This window comes from Carassius carassius, chromosome 10, assembly GCF_963082965.1.
Source record: "Carassius carassius chromosome 10, fCarCar2.1, whole genome shotgun sequence".
Lineage (NCBI taxonomy): Eukaryota > Metazoa > Chordata > Actinopteri > Cypriniformes > Cyprinidae > Carassius > Carassius carassius.
This window is the reverse complement of record NC_081764.1, coordinates 520,007-537,506: the sequence shown is the minus strand read 5'-3', so window position 1 is coordinate 537,506 and position 17,500 is coordinate 520,007. Positions and strand designations below refer to the sequence as shown.

Sequence of the window (17,500 nt, the reverse complement as noted above, 5' to 3'; positions counted from 1 at the left end):
AATGATGCTGAAAATACAGCGGAGCATCACAGAAATAAACTACACTTTAACACAGATTCACACAGAAAACAGCTGATTTAGATACTAATAATATTTCACAATTTTTATTGTATTTTTGATCAAATAAATGCAGCCTTGGAGAGCAGAAGGAACCACAAACTCTTTCATCCGAGTTGAATGTGCTCTATCTCTGTTGTTCACTCTGTCTTCATCTCTCCGTTCAGCATCTCTCATCCGTTTCTCGTGACAAGCAGACGTTTAATAGAAAGTAACACAGGAGCAGGAGACGGCGCTTAAAAGAGAAAGAGAAAGTGACTGCTTTGATTTACTGTCACATTTCATGTCCTTTTAGCGAGTCACGCAGGATCTATTCTAATCAGCTTCATTTGACTCTTTCTATAGGGACATTTGGACTAATCAGACACAATGTGATGCTGCTGCAAGAACAAATGTGAACAAAACATGTGTGTGTGTAGAAACACACTCACAGAGATCTGCAGCTAAAAGAAGAAGAAAAGTTCAACTTATGCAAATGAGCAGTAATGAGATGCAGCCATGACAACCAATAGGAAACCAGAAGCAGAAACGCCCACAACAATACCAACACTGCTAATAAATCACAATAAGGCATTTATAATCAACTGCTCATGAATTAAACCCCTGCTGACTCACATTCATCTAGTTCAGGGATTCACAAGCTTTTTCAAAATTATTTCTTGTAGTATATTATATATAAGGGTTAGGGTTATAATTTTCATTAGGTATTTTAACTGTTCTAATGGCACACTTTTTTTAGATGTAAAAATGAAAAATATTATTACACATTTTTATATAATATGCAATATAGGTTAATTAAATATTATATACAATATTTTACATTATATTGTCAGCAACACATCCAGACCGTCAGGTTCCATCACCACGCCCACTCGTTCCCAATCACACTCCTTCTGATCACCTGCACCTGCCGCTCCTCATCAACGCACCTCCATATATACACAGCACTTTCATCAGAACACTGTCAGATCTACTCGTTAGACACTGGACTCAAACTACTCTCTTCTACCACAGTATTATCTACCAGTCTTCCCGCCGTTCTGTCTGTCTACAAGTTAAGTTTGTTCCTGTTTTATGTTTGCTTTTGCATTATTTCTTATGATGTGAGTTATGTTCTGAATGAAACCTTTCTGTTTTGAGTTTATCCTTTATTATTAAATACATCTCTAAGTTCATTTACATCTCTCTCTTTCTTCCCTCTGAGCGTGACATATATACAGTATATATATATATATATATATATATATATATATATATAACCACTTTCACTTTCTATAATATATATATATTTTTCATATTTTAATAACAATAAAAAAAATATTTTTTTCTGTTTAGGGTTTCTAAATACATTTCTAAATAAATTTATATTATAAAATACATTTAATCATGAATTATTATTGACTAAATAATTATAACAATATTCATTAATCAGTAGCTTTTCATCCGCTCACAAACCGCATTCTGGGAAACCCGGACCTTGTTGAAAAGACTGAAAAGAAGTGTGTGTGTGTGTGTGTGTGTGTGTGTGTGTGTGTGTGTGTGTACTTAATGATGGACGGTAGACCTGTAAATCGCCTGCTGTCATGCTATAGGACTAGTCTACAGTAGTTTTACCATGTGTCAGTCAGTCAAGAACCGACCCATCTTTTATTCATTATACACCTTTACTACGGCAGACAGCACTAGTCACATCCCTCTCACACACACACACACACACACACACACACACACACACACACACACACACACACACACACACACACACACACACTGTATGCTGGAAGACTAATGATGTGTGATGGAACAGAATTCCATCCCAGCAGAAATAAGGAGAAGGAAATCAAGGGAATTATTGAGAAAGGGATGAAGGGAGAGAATGAAGTTTGGATGACATTTGTGTGTGTTTACAGTCACATGAGGAGAAATCAGAAAATATGTGCATGTGTATTGATCTAAAAAACAATGTCTGTCTGGGTGAATCTCCAAAAACAAGGGCATTTTACCCCCAAAATACAAAATAAAATTATTTCGAAAATAAAAACACAAATAATACAAAATTAACTTAAATCAAAAGTAGCACAACTTTGTTAATTCTAATCATAAATTAGTATATTAGATGATTTCTGATGATCATGTGACATGAAAGACTGGAGAATGATGATGGAAATACAGCGGAGCATCACAGAAATAAATTATATTTTAAAGGATATTAAAATAGAAAGCATTATTTAATATTGTAATAACATTTTGCAAGATTACTGATTTTTTTCTGTATTTTTAATCAAATAAATGTGCAAGTGAATGCAACTTAACCTGTCAAGAACAACAACAAAAATGTGCATAAAGAAATTCAAGCCTATTCTACAGGAGTCTTTTTTTTATTTAACATTTATTCAAGTTTAAATAAAACAAAAAAATGGTAAAATTGCTGTTAAAATACTTTATTGAGTCATAAATAAATACTGTAAGCATTACAGAATGGTATAGTGTGCAGGTGAATCTCATGTAAAAAACTAACAAAAAAACTAAATCTAAATTCAACTTTAAAAGCAAAATCGATATAGCCGTGATTTAGATTTTGGGGTGAAACATGGTAAAGTCTTTCTGAGACTGTTAAACCAGGACTGATCAGATAAATACACAACATACTGCAGTGTGTAAGCGTCAGATGAGATGAGATTGATCTGAATCTCACACCAGCAGAGTCTGAAATGGAAAGCCGTAGAAGAATAGATGGTCAGCATGACGCTCGGCTTTCTTTTTAGCGAATCACTCAAACGAGACGACAGACAGATTCCTTCATTCTGCGTCTCACCGTGAGTGATGAAAGACAAAACACACTCGTCTTTCCACACGGTTGCACTCCAGCGGCTGAGATTGGTTCTGCGCTGATCAGAAAGTGGAGAGATGATTTCAAACACACACTTCACATTCAGTTTTACAGTGACTTCACACGACGTGTCTTAAAATGAACAGAATCTACTTGGATCATACTCAGAGCATCAGAGCTACTGTAAGGCACACTATGAATACAGTATATGAGCAAACCTGTGAATATGTCTTCTCTCCATTTTACAATCACCTCCATATTTTGTGTAAAAATGCAATGCACGTATTAAAATATCCTCCTTCTCACCCTGCGTGAAGCTTTGCTGTTGTCATGACAATCAGAACGCATTTGGTTTCCTGCATCAGAAGATGTCTGTATAATTAGACTATTGTTCAAAAGTTGATGTTTTTGAAAGTCTGTCTGCTTTTCAAAAATGCAGTAAAAATGTGAAATAATATTACAATTTCAAACAACTGTTTTCTGTGTGAATCTGTGTTAAAGTGTAATGTATTTCTGTGATGCTCCGCTGTATTTTCAGCATCATTCCTCCAGTCTTCAGTGTCACATGATCTTCAGAAATCATGAAAATATGATGATTTACTGCTCAAGAAACCGATTATTATCAATGTTGAGAACAGTTGTGCTGCACAATATTTGTGTGGAAACTGTGCACACACACACACACGCTCACACACACACACACACACACACACAGGCTGTGTTTCAGCATTCGCCTTAAGGAAGGATATTTTTCATTGTCAGATGAAGCGACTGCGATGGCAGAGGTGCTGATATCAGCAACACACTAATAAAGAGATCAGACACACACACACACACTCAACTCTACACACACAACACTGCAGACCAAATACAAATAAATGTTAAATAAGTTCAAAACAGCTTCAAATGCTTTTTCAGACTACATTTTTTATCTGTAAATTACACAGAGATACATATTTATTGTATGTACGTAAATAAAGTGAAAGTGATGTGACATTCAGCCAAGTATGGTGACCCATACTCACACACACACACACAGCAGTGAACACACACACACACCCACACACACACACACATATAAACTGCACATAAATCACATGAACTGTGGCTGGTCACTCTGTGTGGCACTCAAACCCCAAAAAAGACCAGACTAAAATTTATTTAAAAAATAAAAACTCTCTATATCCAAAATTTTAACTTAAAAGAGAATAAAGAAGTCAGGAGTTTTTATGCTTGGGTTGCCAGATATCTAGAGTTTAAATCCCCCTTCTTCATTTTATCATCTGAATAAATGCTGCCACAATCTAAAGACTTTTTGTTGTCATTTTAACTCTTTCTCTGACAGCATTTTTTTTTAAGTTGCCAACATTTTGATAATTTTCATAAAAGTTTTTTTTTTTTTTTTATGGATATCTGAACATGCAATATGTCGAAACAAAGAACAGAGTCTCTGTTTTTAAACAAAACACCCGTTTTATTCTAGCTTCATGCATTCTTTTTTTATGGACTTGTGAATGTGGATAAGCTTAGTAAAAAACAAGCAATTTTTTTTAATTAATTTTAAAAAATTCAGTCAGTCAGTCAGTTCTATCAGTGGTGGGGAAAGAGCTAAGAGAAAGACAGGAAAATCATTTGGAATTCACATTAGATTTTAGAGTTTTACCAGTTCTTGTGATGTAGAGAGCGTGTTTATATTTCTGTCAACATAATTAATCAGGAAACTAGATGCAGTTAAATAAAGCATGTGTATGAGTTGACAATCTCTGGATTTGTGCTTATAGGTGAAAGTGCAATAAATTATTCCATTATGCAGCATGACTAAAACTAGACTCAGATTCCCAGACTTTTAAAAACAGGACAGGTTGGCTAAATATGATCAGATATAAACAGGACATAAAAAACCCCTGACAAAATGAACACTGCTACTAATACAGGCTCCTGAACAGCAGGAGCATCAGTGTGATCGTAGGAGAGAAGCCCGTACACATCTTTTGTTTGCATTTGATGCACGGCTCGAGGCGAGATATAATAAAGGCTTATCGTTTGGAGGCAATTTCACAGCAGCACGCGCCTAATTGAACAGTCTGCTTCAAACATTCTATTCTCCTCCGCAGACTGACGCCGAGCCGCCGGGAACAATCTGAGAAATGACACCTTCCTCGAGTCATTGAGCAGGAGAGCGTGAGAAGACACTCTTATCATCTGCAGGCGAAGCCAGACCTGCTCCAGCTGGACACTTAACTGAGAGAGCCATGGTCAGAGAGAGAGCCATGCTGTGAGAACTGGAACTAGAATTAAAACCAACAGAAATTCTAACAAATTCATATAACCCCAAAAAGGGTAAAAAAAAAAAAAAATGTGGATGTTGGCTTACTTATAAACTTACAACTTAAAAAATAAAATAAAATAAAATAAAATAAAATAAAATAAAATAAAAAAATTAAATTAAATTAAATTAAATAGTTTTAAATTTAATGAATGTTGACTTCACAACCAAACAAAATAAAATAAAATAAAATAAAATAAAATAAAATAAAATAAAATAAAATAAAATAAAATAAAATAAAATAAAACTTTATACTTTAAGGTTTTATGAGCCATACTAACAAACAAACAAGCAATAAACAAATAAATGAAAAGTTTAAAAAGTCTTGAGTTTGATGGTTTTACAGACCTTATTGAAAGACAATAAATAAATAAATCAGGTAAAACAAGTGTTAAAATGTGAAGGTTTTACAGGCCTTATTCTTATAAAAGCTACAAATGCTATTCTGTCAAGAGCAGGGAGTGATTTTCTCCTCATCTTTTGTTGTTTGATTATCATTAACATTGACACTTACAGTAACTCGAGAGACGAGACACGAGATTAGGTTCATGAGAATGAGTGACCAAATACATAACTGGGAAAAAATAGTCTGCAGGTGCATTTTCAACATTTTTTTTAACTAATCAACTTGTAATAAATGTAATTTCCATTCTACTTTCTGAGTATGAATTATCATATGGTTAATAAAAAAATCAGCATTTGTCATTTACAGTTTTCTTTTGTTTTTAATTTACAGTGCCTTATCTTGCTTTGCAACAAGCCTTTGACAATATGAATGCATACCAAAAAACTGAAACTATTACAGTTTATGTCACACTCGACTTTGTCTATCACAGATCTCACACACACACACACACACATATTAACATTAACCTCCATGTTCCCTCGCTGTTGTTCTGCACCTTTTCTCTCACACATTATCCGAGAGAGAGAAATCTTGGTCTCTCTGTCATCACCCTGTGTTCATCAGCACATATTACTGTTGCACTAATTGGAAGATGAGTCCCGATTAATCACACGTACACACGCGGGTGACAGAGTCACGGAGAGACTTAATTGGGCCACCGATTGGCTGAGACTAATTGAGCATTGATGGGAGTGTGTGTGCGTACATGACACGCCGCTCCAATTAAAACACACACGAGGATGAGCTCCTCTCTTGTCTCCACTTTAATTGCCGGTTGAAGGGTTGAACTGTGATTCTTCTTCTTTATACTAATTGTCCGGCTTCCCTTAGCGAGACACAGAGGCCTGAACAACATCTAACTGGAAAAAACAAACACGTGCTTATTAGAGACAAGCTTCGCCGAGACGCGTGGCTTTCCGCAGTTGTGCTTTTAATGAAGCGAGCAGCTTGTCAGAAGCATGATGGGATGCTCATGCTAAAGAAAAAAAGAGCACAGCTCCTTCAATCTATCAGATGCAAACACACCCAGCAATAACCGCTAAACAAATGATGCATTTATTTCTATGGCTATTAATAAGCTAGATGGCTTCATTAATAGATGTATAACATGCGCGTTTGAGGCTAATGATCTTACATAGCCATCCGATAATGAGAGCATGATGAAAAATTTAATGAAGTAAAAAATCCAGCTACTGCTGGAGAGCACAGTGCACTCTGGTGAAACTCTAACTAGACGTCATCCATCACGGCTCGTGCATGGGCCAAATATTATCTGTGAACAGTATGGAGCCGTCCTCGTGGAAAATAGAGCCATATTACAAATGTACCTCTGAGTCAAGAGGTGCTGTGGGAATAAAAATGATTTCCATAAATGCTAAAGACTAACACGTTTCTCGGGGAAGGTAGCGATGAACTTAATGCATTTGCACTTTGCACTTTATCCAGGTACAAATAGTGGAGTTAGTAGTGAGAGAGAAGAAGAACGTGAGAAAGAGACAAACTCAGAGACAAATTACAACAGTCAAACAGCCAAAAGTATTCTTAGATACAATTAACCCTCCGCCTCTGCGCTGATGTGGGGAAAGAAGTGAGAAACTGAGGCATTATATCCACTCTGTTATTAGGGGTGCTATTATTACTGCTCAGAGTTACAGTTAACAAACTTCAGCTTCCTGAGTCTTCGTTCACACCAGACAGGAAGAGTAGAAACCACTCAGAACAGTAGCCTCATAGTAACCTCTTATCAGCCTCTCAGAACTTAGAAACCCCTTATCAAACACAAAGAATGCCATAGAAACACCTTAGCAACACCTTAGCAACCTCTCAGAACACCCCTAGCAACCTCAAAGCCCTAGTAATCTCATAAGAACTACTCAGAACACCCTAGCAATCTCTTATAAACCATACAGTCCACCTTAGCAACCCATTATCAACAACTCAGAACACCCTAGCAACCCATTAGCAGCCACCTAAACACCCTAGCAACTTTTCTAAAAAACATTCAGAACATCCTAGCAACCACAAAGCTCTAGTAGCCTCATAGTAACCTCTTATCAGCCTCTAAGAACATCTTAGAAACCCCTTATCAAACACAAACAACACCCTAGAAAAACACCTAAGCAACACCTTAGTAACCTCTCAGAACACCCTAGCAACCTCAAAGCCCTAGTAATCTCATAAGAACTACTCAGAACACCCTAGCAATCTCTTATAAACCATACAGTCCACCTTAGCAACCCATTATCAACCACTCAGAACACGCTAGCAACCACTTAGCAACCACCTAAACACCCTAGCAACTTTTATAACAATCATTCAGAACACCCTAGCAACCTCAAAGCCCTAGTAATCTCATAAGAACTACTCAGAACCCCCTAGCAATCTCTTATAAACCATTCAGTCCACCTTAGCATACCATTATCAACAACGCAGAACACCCTAGTAACCCATTAGCAGCCACCTAAACACCCTAGCAACTTTTCTAAAAACCATTCAGAACATCCTAGCAACCACAAAGCTCTAGTAGCCTCATAGTAACCTCTTATCAGCCTCTAAGAACATCTGATAAACCCCTTATCAAACACAAACAACACCCTAGAAACACCTTAGCAACACCTTAGCAACCTCTCAGAACACTCTAGCAACCTCAAAGCTCTAGTAATCTCATAAGAACTACTCAGAACACCCTAGCAATCTCTTATAAACCATTCAGTCCACCTTAGCAACCCATTATCAACCACTCAGAACACGCTAGCAACCACCTAATCACCCTAGCAACTTTTATAACAATCATTCAGAACACCCTAGCAACCTCAAAGCCCTAGTAATCTCATAAGAACTACTCGGAAGACCCTAGCAATCTCTTATAAACCATTCAGTCCACCTTAGCAACCCATTATCAACCACTCAGAACACGCTAGCAACCACTTAGCAACCACCTAAACACCCTAGCAACTTATATAACAATCATTCAGAACACCCTAGCAACCTCAAAGCCCTAGTAATCTCATAAGAACTACTCAGAACCCCCAGCAATCTCTTATAAACCATTCAGTCCACCTTAGCAACCCATTATCAACAACTCAGAACACCCTAGCAACCCATTAGCAGCCACCTAAACACCCTAGCAACTTTTCTAAAAACCATTCAGAACATCCTAGCAACCACAAAGCTCTAGTAGCCTCATAGTAACCTCTTATCAGCCTCTAAGAACATCTTAGAAACCCCTTATCAAACACAAACAACACCCTAGAAACACCTAAGCAACACCTTAGCAACCTCTCAGAACACCCTAGCAACCTCAAAGCCCTAGTAATCTCATAAGAACTACTCAGAACCCCCTAGCAATCTCTTATAAACCATTCAGTCCACCTTAGCAACCCATTATCAACAACTCAGAACACCCTAGCAACCCATTAGCAGCCACCTAAACACCCTAGCAACTTTTCTAAAAACCATTCAGAACATCCTAGCAACCACAAAGCTCTAGTAGCCTTATAGTAACCTCTTATCAGCCTCTAAGAACATCTTAGAAACCCCTTATCAAACACAAACAACACCCTAGAAACACCTTAGCAACACCTTAGCAACCTCTCAGAACACCCTAGCAACCTCAAAGCTCTAGTAATCTCATAAGAACTACTCAGAACACCCTAACAATCTCTTATAAACCATTCAGTCCACCTTAGCAACCCATTATCAACCACTCAGAACACGCTAGCAACCACTTAGCAACCACCTAAACACCCTAGCAACTTTTATAACAATCATTCAGAACACCCTAGCAACCTCAAAGCCCTAGTAATCTCATAAGAACTACTCAGAACCCCCTAGCAATCTCTTATAAACCATTCAGTCCACCTTAGCAACCCATTATCAACAACTCAGAACACCCTAGCAACCCATTAGCAGCCACCTAAACACCCTAGCAACTTTTCTAAAAAACATTCAGAACATCCTAGCAACCACAAAGCTCTAGTAGCCTCATAGTAACCTCTTATCAGCCTCTAAGAACATCTTAGAAACCCCTTATCAAACACAAACAACACCCTAGAAACACCTAAGCAACACCTTAGCAACCTCTCAGAACACCCTAGCAACCTCAAAGCCCTAGTAATCTCATAAGAACTACTCAGAACACCCTAGCAATCTCTTATAAACCATACAGTCCACCTTAGCAACCCATTATCAACCACTCAGAACACGCTAGCAACCACTTAGCAACCACCAAAACACCCTAGCAACTTTTATAACAATCATTCAGAACACCCTAGCAACCTCAAAGCCCTAGTAATCTCATAAGAACTACTCAGAACCCCCTAGCAATCTCTTATAAACCATACAGTCCACCTTAGCATACCATTATCAACAACGCAGAACACCCTAGCAACCCATTAGCAGCCACCTAAACACCCTAGCAACTTTTCTAAAAACCATTCAGAACATCCTAGCAACCACAAAGCTCTAGTAGCCTCATAGTAACCTCTTATCAGCCTCTAAGAACATCTGATAAACCCCTTATCAAACACAAACAACACCCTAGAAACACCTTAGCAACACCTTAGCAACCTCTCAGAACACTCTAGCAACCTCAAAGCTCTAGTAATCTCATAAGAACTACTCAGAACACCCTAGAAATCTCTTATGAACCATTCAGTCCACCTTAGCAACCCATTAGCAACCACTCAGAACACCCTAGCAACCGTCCACAGCACGGCAGCATGATCTGTATGGGTGAACACCACACATGTTTTTTAGTTGTAGTTTAATAATCAAAGAGCATCACAGTCAGTGATGTGAAATGGAGAAACTCGTCAGTTTTCATCTCTTCATCATCATTTAGTTTCACTGACAGAAACGACTTACTGCAGTGAGTTTATAAAGACAAAACTCAACACGCTTCATCCTTGTGAGGAGGAACAAAACAAATGATGCTGAATGACACAATCATATAGAAACTCTATAATGCACACATGCTGTTCGCTGAACACTTCCCAGACAGTAATCAACATTTAAAACATTTAAATATGGCTCCAGATATGATCATCTCACTTAAATGATTCTAAACTCTGCTGTCACTCATATAATCCCTCTTACAAGTAATGTTTATTTTCTAAAAATCTAGTAATAAGTCTTTATTAAGTCTATTATATACATACAGTTTTACCAAAAAATGGAATCGACAGATGAACATTTCCAATGAAACAATTAAACAAATCCAAATGGTTGTGTTTTTGTAAATTATAATTCTGTTCCCTCTAGCATCATTTATAGAAGGAACTCAAAGCGGACTGCTGGAGCTCTTGAGCTCTCGGGTCGTGATGGATCTGGATCTGTTCAGTGAGCATCAGTCGCTGGAACCCTCGGTGGGACCGTCTCTCAGCCGCTCCGCCACCTGCTCCTCGCCCAACAGAATGAGCGCATAATGAGAGGAAGAATAACAGAGGCGAGCATGGGGCTTTGTGGGGCAGTTGATGTCCTCCAGTGGCGAATCAGAAGATCTGTCACTGGCCATTGGCACCTGGATTGTCCTGTTTATTGCCAAGAGCTGCAGAGGAGCAGAGCCAAACTGAAGAAATATGAACAAAGTTTGCCCGTACAAAACTCACTCATGATGCTGAGTTTTTATTTTTTTTAATGTTGCAATGTGGGGTTACTAGGGTGGTCTGAATGGTTTATATTGGGTTCCTGCTATGGGGTTTCTAAGGTGTTTTGAGTGTTTGGTATGGCATTAATCCTAGAAGGAGTAGTGATGTTTGCATGTATACCTTTAGAATGTCCTGAAATGCTCCTGATGTTGAGGCTCTACGTGTATGTATAATGTTGTGTAAGAATATATCTATATGTATGTGTTGGTTTTAAAGCGTGGACACAGCAGGGCTGTTATCTGCTGCTGTAATGGTCTGTTCAGAGAGAACTAGTATGACACACCGGAGCAGTTACTGAACATGATGTCAGGGTGGAAATGCCAGAGCAAGTGTTTAAGTCGATAACAATCCAGAGAACTGCAGCTTTAATAAGTGGACAATCACACACACACACACACACACACACACACAGACACACACACACACACACACACACAGGCTCAAGCTCAGGCTCACAATGGCCCTAATGAACTACATCTGGTTTTCACACCCTCCCACTCACAGTCAGTTTGCATTGTGTGTTTGTTTATGCGCCTGCAAGCAACTACATGACAAAAAAACAAAGCAAACAGCCAGATGAGAATTTTCTCACCACCTCAAAAGCGACGCAAGCGAAAGATCCTCTGCTCTGCTAATGTTAAAATGAGATTGAATATTTCCATGGATCATTCACCTCCACTAGTCGGGGGAAATCAGAAGTTAGCGCTCTGGAACAACTTTATATTTGTGGGAATCAGTTTTGGCGTAATTGATCATCAAAACCATCTTTCCATTGAAGATCGGCTGTGCCGTGTGTCATAAAAAAGAATAAAAATATATCACATTTCAAATCCAGATGAACAGAGACACATTTCATTCAACACATTCGGCAAAAATTACATGTCAGAAACGAGAATCCGTCATTATCTGGCTAAGCCTTAAACCCATTTAAAGCCTTGTGTTTTAGAAATGTGACAAAGTAAAAGAGAAACAGATGGTTTCTAGAAGCAGTAATAAGCCATTTTACCACAGTTACAACTGTTAGCTGTGAAAGTATTTCCCCGTGTCATCTACTCTGATTTTCAAAATGATTGTGGTTTAAAACGGAAGTAAATCTCTCACATTTGACATATGTTGTTCTGTTGCCTACAGACGTGTGATTCATGTAGTTATTTACCTGTGATCATGTCTGTAGTCAGTGTCATCTGTCCTGCTTGAGGAATGACTGCAGCAGTAAAGCAGCTCAAGGTCTCCGGGCATCACGGGTCGTTTCTGGAAATGTCAGGTCTTCAGTGACTGAACATCCGCTTTCCCTAAAGTTTAAAAACACAAACTCACAAAATGAAGTCTCTAGACAAAGAATTCTGTTTACATTATGTTCCGCTAGGGTGTTCTCAGTGGTTGCTATGACGTTACTAAGGCTATGAGTTTGGTAGGGTGTTGTGAGTGGTTGCTAATGGGTTGCTAGGGTCTTTGATATAAGGTTACTAAGGCTATGAGTTTGGTAGGGTGTTGTGAGTGGTTGCTAATGGGTTGCTAGGGTCTTTGATATAAGGTTACTAAGGCTATGAGTTTGGTAGGGTGTTGTGAGTGGTTGCTAATGGGTTGCTAGCGTGTTTGATATGAGGTTACTAAGGCTATGAGTTTGCTAGGGTGTTGTGAGTGGTTGCTAAGGGGTTGCTATGGTGTTTGATATGAGGTTACTAAGGCTATGAGTTTTCTAGGGTGTTATAAGTGGTTGCTAGGGTGTTTGATACAAGGTAACTAAAGCTATGAGTTTGCTAGGGTGTTGTGAGTGGTTGCTAATGGGTTGCTAGGGTGTTTGATACGAGGTTACTAAGGCTATGAGTTTGCTAGGGTGTTATGAGTGGTTGCTAAGGGGTTGCTAGGGTGTTTGATATGAGGTTAATAAGCCTATGAGTTTGCTAGGGTGTTATGAGTGGTTGCTAAGGGGTTGCTAGGGTGTTTGATACGAGGTTACTAAGGCTATGAGTTTGGTAGGGTGTTGTGAGTGGTTGCTAATGGGTTGCTAGGCTGTTTGATATGAGGTTACTAAGGCTATGAGTTTGCTAGGGTGTTGTGAGTGGTTGCTAGGGTGTTTGATAAAAGGTAACTAAAGCTATGAGTTTGCTAGGGTGTTGTGAGTGGTTGCTAATGGGTTGCTAGGGTGTTTGATACGAGGTTACTAAGGCTATGAGTTTGCTAGGGTGTTATGAGTGGTTGCTAAGGGGTTGCTAGGGTGTTTGATATGAGGTTACTAAGCCTATGAGTTTGCTAGGGTGTTATGAGTGGTTGCTAAGGGGTTGCTAGGGTGTTTGATACGAGGTTACTAAGGCTATGAGATTGCTAGGGTGTTATGAGTGGTTGCTAAGGGGTTGCTAGGGTGTTATGAGTGGTTGCTAGGGTGTTTGATATGAGGTTACTAAGGCTATGAGTTTGCTAGGGTGTTGTGAGTGGTTGCTAAGGGGCTTCTAGGGTGTTATGAGTGGTTGCTAAGGGGTTGCTATGGTGTTTGATACGAGGTTACTAAGGCTATGAGTTTGCTAGGGTGTTGTGAGTGGTTGCTAATGGGTTGCTAGGGTGTTTGATATGAGGTTACTAAGGCTATGAGTTTGCTAGGGTGTTATGAGTGGTTGCTAAGGGGTTACTATGGTATGTGATATGAGGTTACTAAGGCTATGAGTTTGCTAGGATGATGTAAGTGGTTGCTATGAGGTTTCTAAGGCTATGAGCTTGGTAGGGTGTTGTGAGTGGTCTCTAAGGTGTTGCTTGTGGTTGCTACAGTTTTCTACAGTGTTTGGGTGATTGCTAAGGGGTTGCTATGGTGCTGAATGGTTACTATCAGGTTAAAAAGGATATGCGTTCACTAGGGTGTTCTGTGTGGTTGCTAGATAGAAATATGCTGTTGCAAAACAATTTTCAAGAAAATATTAAATAAACATCATCTCACTGACTTTAATACATTAATAAAAGCTCATTTCTATTTTCAATATTTCTTAAGAACTTCTTAGTTGTTGTTTGTAAATTTGTCTTGCTAATACTTATAGTGTTATTGCCTCCTTATGATTAATTGCTTGTATTCCTCATTTGGTTAAAAGCATCTGCTAAATTAATAATTACAAAATGTAAATGAAAAAAAGATGATTTGTGCATATTGGTTAATTGACTGTACATAATCAATTCATTTATTCAAACACTACTCTCTGACCTAGTGCACTAGCATTACACATTCAAAGCACAACAGCTATTTTTGCACAGGCTAATGTAACTTATTGCACTTACATCCATATTTGTTTTATACTCTATTTATACTTTCTTTAAGGACCAGTAGGTTGGTGTCCCTGTGTTTGATCAGCAAAAATGAACTTTTTCATTGTTCGCTCACAATCATGTCGTTCTAAAACCAACACAGACATTCTTCTGTGGAATATAAAACATTCATGCTACTGCAACTTAATGGCCATGCTTGTAAAGCAAAAAAAAAAAAAAAAAAAAATGTAATGTATCATTACAGAACACTGAAAATATATTGGTGTAGAAAAAAAAACACTCCGAAATTGCTAGTAAATTTTATAATTAATTCCAAAGAAACAACAAATAACACTGAATTAAACATATTTTGTTAGTTTTTTTTTGTAAAGCATACTCCAATTCTCGCAAAATGTTTTATTACAATTATTATTATTATTATTATTTTAAGATTAGTCCATGTGAGTCTTGCCATTAATAATATTTTATATAATTTTTACAAATATTTTCCCACAAAATCTTTACTCCTTCCCTTAAAATATTATATCAATATTTCTATTTTATTTCAACATTCTTGGTAGTGTATTATATTCTATATTTTATGTGTCCATAATTCCCCTTGGTTGTGTTTGTTGTTGCATTTTTGGATGAAAGACAAGGAGAAAACATTTCACTACATTACATCACATGCATGTAATGTGAACGTGAAAAAATAAAGAACCTTGAACTTCATTTGTCTTCTGAACGTCTAAATATATATAAAAATGTTATATGTATTTTTTGTTTGGAAGCTTGGTGAAATTACAAATTTGGAAGAGCATGAGGGTGAGTAAATAATGACAGCATTGTAATTCTCAGATGAGCTCTTGCTGTTTATGCTGCATGTGTGTGTGTGCGTGCGTGTGTGTGTGTGCGCGTGTGTGTGTGTGTGTGCGCGTGTGTGTGTGCAGCAGGAGTGAGTAGTGTTTGACCTTTGCTGTGCTGTAGAGGTTGCCATGTCTCTCTCAAGGTTAACCTCTCTCTCTCTCTCTCTCTCTCTCTCTCTCTCTCCTCCTTCCTTCTTTCTATCATGTTTCTTTTCCACCTCACTCACTGCTTTTGTTTCTGAACTGGCCTGGTTTTCCACTTTATTTTTGATCTCTTCCTTGTTCTTTGGATCTCAGACATCCCTCCATCCTCGTGGAATAACCTCTTCCCATCTCAGCTTCTCCAGAAATGTACTTTTGCATTTGTGCATTTACCAGATGCTTTTATCCAAAGCGACCTGCATTGCATTGTTTGCATTAAAGGAAAGCTGTATTAGAGTCATATCTTAACTTTCAGATGAATTTATACATGTGCATGTTCGCCAATACATTATTCATGTGGTAATCTATCTAAAGATAAAGTACCAGGGTCGTACTATGATACAGCCTATTTAACATATTAACATATTCATTTAGACTACACATTTAAGTTGAGAAAATACAGGCAAAACCAGTCTATTTTTAGGTTTTTTGTTTTTCGTGGTAGATTCTCTTGCCTTTAATTATCAGTTTATATAATTTCACCTTATATATGCAATACTTTTACACAGTAAAATGTGGTATTACCAGAGTACATATCCAAAAAGCATCATATTGCATGCATTAAAAGTTTAAAAAGTCCAAACAAAACAAAACAAAAAGTTAGTCATTTGTGTGGAAGAGACGCTGATGTGTGTGAATGAGCTGTTAACCTGCGGTTTGCTGGATGCTGCAACTATTGCGCTGTGGATCTTGAGATATCTGCAGCAAATAATAACCATGAACACAATTCCAACATCATGTGACTCTACCGCTGACGGTTCACTCATTAAGCTCTAATTACGCGGTAGCCATAGATATGTATACATAGATGCCTCATTAGAGACGGGTTATGGCTCCGCCCCTCTGTTGAACGACACATCTACCTATACATGCATTATCTATAGGTGCTGCTATCCATGCTAAGCGTCGTGCTAGGCTAGCTATGAGTCGCGAGCAGCAGACAAACAGCATTCTCCGCTCATCCATCATAAGTGCCAAACTCAAGACATTCATTACAGAGTTTGCCGATCTTTGCTGTTCTCCTCGCCGCTTTTCACTTAATCTCTCTCGTCGCTTTCCACTGAAGCTGGAAAGATGCTGAACAGCAGTAAAGGAAGCACTACATTAATTAAATGCAGAAATTTGCCCCGCTCTATTTTGTTGCTGAGAAAGAGCTGCTAAGATTGATGAACTTCTCTGAGAGTCGAGAGCGCTCCGCTAGTCTCAAATCTGAGCTTAATGGAGATGAAGCGTGTATTAGGTGAGCCGCATACATTAAGGTGTCAGAACTCTGTATTCTAATCTTGTAAGTCTTATTTCTCTGGCTTCGGTCTTTGCTGGGAGACGCTGGGCTGCTTTACATGCAGCGCGGAGGTGAAGGAGCGTGCCGTGTGAGAAACATGCTCTCGGGCCCCGGGGTCAGGAACACGGGGTCTCCGGAGACACCAGGGCCTTTGTCTTTGGCGAGGCTGATTTTAGAGAAGTAATTCAGCTCTGGTCGACTCACGCTCATCTGAAGGCAGGGGATCCTGACCAGCTTTACATTCACTAACACAAATAAAAAAGGTACCACTTTTTACATTGTAAAATAATGTTGATTTATAATGAATTTTCAATTACCTTCATTTAAAATATAGAAACTTTGACCCTCCTGTTGTTTGACCCACACTTGAAATACTAGTTAATCTATTTATTTTTAGTATTTAGAGTATTTCTAATTTATGGTTGTGATTGTCCACGCAAATCTCCCAAGGATTTCACACTATGAGGGGATTGTGAAAGAAGAACTGGGTGGGAAGGTGGGTAGAAAAACACAACTGAATGTGGAACAACTCCAGCCATTGATTTTTTTATTTTTTTTGCAAGTGCATCAGAGATAAAGGTCCATCAGAGAGTCTCTGAATGAGCAGGAAAGTGATGCAGCTCTGGTCGATATGAAGTGATTCGAGAAGCATCCGA

General features: G+C 38.3%; 2 protein-coding genes across 4 annotated transcripts in view; both read right to left on the bottom strand.

Moving 5' to 3' along the window:
- LOC132151479 (PRELI domain containing protein 3B-like) overlaps window positions 1–17,500 on the bottom strand; it is a 401,075-nt gene that overhangs the window by 288,690 nt on the left and 94,885 nt on the right. The gene's annotated exons all lie outside the window — the stretch shown is intronic.
- The window catches only part of LOC132151476 (neurexophilin-2-like), a 199,281-nt gene that overhangs the window by 178,826 nt on the left and 2,955 nt on the right, over window positions 1–17,500 (bottom strand). Inside the window, exons 3-4 of one of the 3 annotated variants that reach the window (XR_009436408.1) lie at window positions 12,424–12,559; window positions 10,741–11,167 (exon numbers count right to left, since the gene is read on the bottom strand). The gene's annotated coding sequence lies outside the window, so the exon portion shown is untranslated. Of the gene's footprint in view, window positions 1–10,740; window positions 11,168–12,423; window positions 12,560–15,970; window positions 17,079–17,500 lie in introns of those variants that run through there. The other 2 variants (XR_009436410.1, XR_009436409.1) reach the window with 2 other exon arrangements.